The 3,610-nt window shown below is 36.7% G+C and overlaps 1 pseudogene; it reads right to left on the bottom strand.

Moving 5' to 3' along the window:
• Positions 1-1,701: 1,701 nt before the first annotated feature.
• On the bottom strand, positions 1,702-2,481 carry LOC131859014 (photosystem I P700 chlorophyll a apoprotein A1-like; annotated as a pseudogene).
• Between the last annotated feature and the right edge of the window lie 1,129 nt (positions 2,482-3,610).

Here is a 3,610-nt window from a genome sequence, read left to right as displayed (position 1 = left end):
TACAATATTTAATACCATTTATAGATAAAAACATATTTTTTATTGCATTCATATGACATCCATAACATAATCACAAAGGATTGAGGACATAACAGATCATAAAATGGGGCTCATCACTCCCCCCAACTTAAGCCTATTTTGGTCCACCAGTAAGAGGTTCTAATTTTCTTTCTATGTTAACAACCTTAGGTCTCCTACAGTGGTTTCCCTTTTAATCTTTACAATCGCGTTCTAATAGAATCCCTGATCTTTACTAAGGTGATCCCATCTAGACTTTTCCTATTCAACATCATAAAATGTGATCTACCCTTCCAATTTTGAATAGGCTACCATAGCATTGGTGGTTGAAATTTTAAAGGTATCCACTTCTCTGGTTGTGCCTTGCCCAAATGTATATATGTTGCTACCCTACAGAGTGTTGCATGATAATTCTGCAAATAATGGGGTTCTGATCTTTTCAAATCTTCTAGCAACCAGTTCCATATTCATGGTAGGTGACCACATACTATCATAATTGAGGTATCCACCATCTTCTCATACTATTGATGAGATTATTCCCTCAATTCCATAATTCTTGCCCTCTGATCAGGATCATAAACTAGTTGATTCCATTCATATAAGATCTTGTTAGGGTTGCCTAGTTCAGCCTATAGGAGTAATGGAATAATCTGTTCCATATCTTGATACTCTCTACTTTGTTCACCTTTGTTATTTTCATTTTGTATGTATAACATAAATGCCATAAGGTGTATGTCTCTTATTGCTAGTAGTGGATCCCATTGTGGGTTATAAGGAGCAACATAATTACGTAGATAGAGTTCACAGAGCAAGTTTTTTCCAATTGAGGAGTGGTTGTTTGATAAGAAAACATAAAATCTTTAGGGTTGATAAGAGATGAATTTATCCCAGAGAGTTCTCTAAACAATTTATAGGAAAAGTATAACTCCTTTATTTAGAGGGCATATACCCTAGGTGGTGGCCTACATTCAACAAGTTATGGAACTAGGGTAGCTACTATTACCAAATTTTGCTACACCAAAATTCGGTGGCCTATGTTTAGGCCTCATACATTGCAGATTGAAAGGTACACAAAAAATTAAAATTTTGATATATTTATAGATAAACATGTATGCCATACAAGTATCTTATTTTAAATGTGCAATTATTTAAACCAAAAGAGATTTGCATGAATAAAACATTTGCATAAAACACATTTTTATTTATAAAGATCAAACCATTCATGAAATCCCACACAAGTCATGGGAATAGCCAAGAGATGTATTTTTTATCATAGAAAGGTAAACACATAAGAAATCAGAAGAATATATGAAAGAGAGAGAGAGAGAGAGAGGGAACCCATCATTTCCTAGATAGGTTGATGAGTTCTTTCAGAAGTCTTCTGAATAGTCTGGTTGGTCCAAGTGTTCTGTTGTCCACTCCAAGAGATGACCTGAAAAGAGATAGAAAAGACTTGTTAGAGCTCTGGGTTACCTATCCCACTCCTACATACATAATGTTATTCTCAATGTGCTCACAGTGCTACATCAGAGTCGGAGCAAAAAAAGAAAGATCAATGCAGAGAAAGTTCCATGAGATAGCAGCAAGTATCATGTTTTATCTAACTTGTTTGTTTCATGTGCAAATACAGATTTCACGAATGTCAAGTATGTGGGTTAAAATCGGCTCCCACAAGGGTTGAGCTCAGCATACTATTCTATACATATGACCAGTGATTAGAAAAACAACTGCAATAGCCAAATGGTGGTGTGCAGTATCGGTCAGCCACAGACCCCCCGTTATTGGGTTGAGTCCTCCGCGAAAAGCCAAAAAATCTGAATATTTCAACCAATTTAGGGTGAAAAATGGGGTCAATCCCTTAGCAAAACTAGGATAAAGTTGAGCTAAAATCTCACGATTTAAAATAAACTCAAGAGGAAGTGGTATCTCTTTAGGGTCCACTCCAGCATTTAAGAGTTGATTAATAGGTAAAGAAACGTGTATTTGGTGTCCTGCCCAAGATAGAGAGCCAAGTCCTAGTAACCCTGCTAAATGGTGGTTCAACATGGATTGTACATATTGGAACCAATTCAATTTTGGAGCAGCTTTGTGATAATGGAACCAACCAGCAAAAATCATTAATGCTGCAAAGATCAATGCACCAATTGCGGTGCAGTAAAGTTGCAATTCACTAGTTATTCCGGATGCTCACCAAATCTGGAAGAACCCAGAGGTTATTTTTATTCCTCGAAAACCTCCACCCACATCTCCATTCAAAATTTCTTGGCCTACTATTGGCCAAACTACCTGAGCACTGGGTTTAATGTGAGTAGTATCACCTAGCCATGCTTCATAATTGGAGAAGCGAGTGCCATGAAAGTACATCCCACTTAGCCAAATAAATATTATTGCTAATTGACCAAAATGAGCACTAAATACTTTGTGGGAGATCTCTTCCAAATTATTAGTATGGCTATCACTCATGAGGTAACTCTAATCATCTTGTTAAACAAGGAATACAATAGCATCCATAGTCCCATATATTGTCACTCAATGATAGTATACTACCATCCAATGACAGCACATACCACAATGAATAAAACTGCATTCGATATCCAACGAGTGACTAGAGACATCACAAAAGTGTGAAAGAGTAGCAAAGTAACAAGGGATAGAGAAGACAGTCATAACACTGTACTATGTGAAAGATAGCCATAAGTAGCCTAAAGACGGCTTATAATTGAGCATCAAAATACAGAGAACCCTTCTAAAAGCCAACAAAATAGTGACCTCATAATTGTCCATTGTTTTGATAGCCATCTCAGGTCCATAGAGGAACTACAATGAGACATAATGAACATAACAACACTGCCAACCTGTTATCTAGAACAATCTATAGAAAGGAAAAGTACAGAGTGCAAATCTGAAAAGAACAGCTTAAGTCACCTTGACAGTACAGCAGGCAGAGACATTATGACCTTATCAGAGGCAGAGATGATGTTTTAGCTAACAAAATGTTAGGTCCTGGAGACAATTGAGAGGGGGGGGTGAATTAGTTGTCCAATGAATTCAACCAAAATTAACTTAACCAAAACTTAATGCTTAATGCCGGTAAACCAAACTTTATGTCGGTAGACAATTTTACCAATTAATTGCAGTACGAGTAAAGATTAATGCATGAAATAGAAAGACAATAACATCCACAACACATAACACAAATATTTGTACGTGGAAACCCTGTAAGGGGAAAACCATGGTGGGAAGCCTTACCCACAATCAAATGATACCCACAATATGGAGTCTGCACATGCAGAAAGGCTAGCTGCCTAGGGCTCACTGCTCAATCACAAAATGGGAGTCACACTGACTACAATTGGATGGTTAAATCCAATGATAATGTACTCCTTAAAATAGCATCTTCATATGTTGGATTCAGTGTCGGTTAAGTTTTGATTGTCTTCACAAAATCCTTCCTTCAACCTTCAAATGATGTTTGCATGTATAGCTCTGCTTATTTTCGCATATACCTTATTACAATCCTTTTCCTTATCGCATATCAATCTCACAAATGAGATCTTATATTTATACCATAACCTAAGACCAATTGAATAGG

This window comes from Cryptomeria japonica, chromosome 10, assembly GCF_030272615.1.
Source record: "Cryptomeria japonica chromosome 10, Sugi_1.0, whole genome shotgun sequence".
Taxonomy (NCBI): domain Eukaryota; kingdom Viridiplantae; phylum Streptophyta; class Pinopsida; order Cupressales; family Cupressaceae; genus Cryptomeria; species Cryptomeria japonica.
Note: the sequence above shows the minus strand (reverse complement) of the source record. Positions and strands in the feature narration are given on the sequence as shown.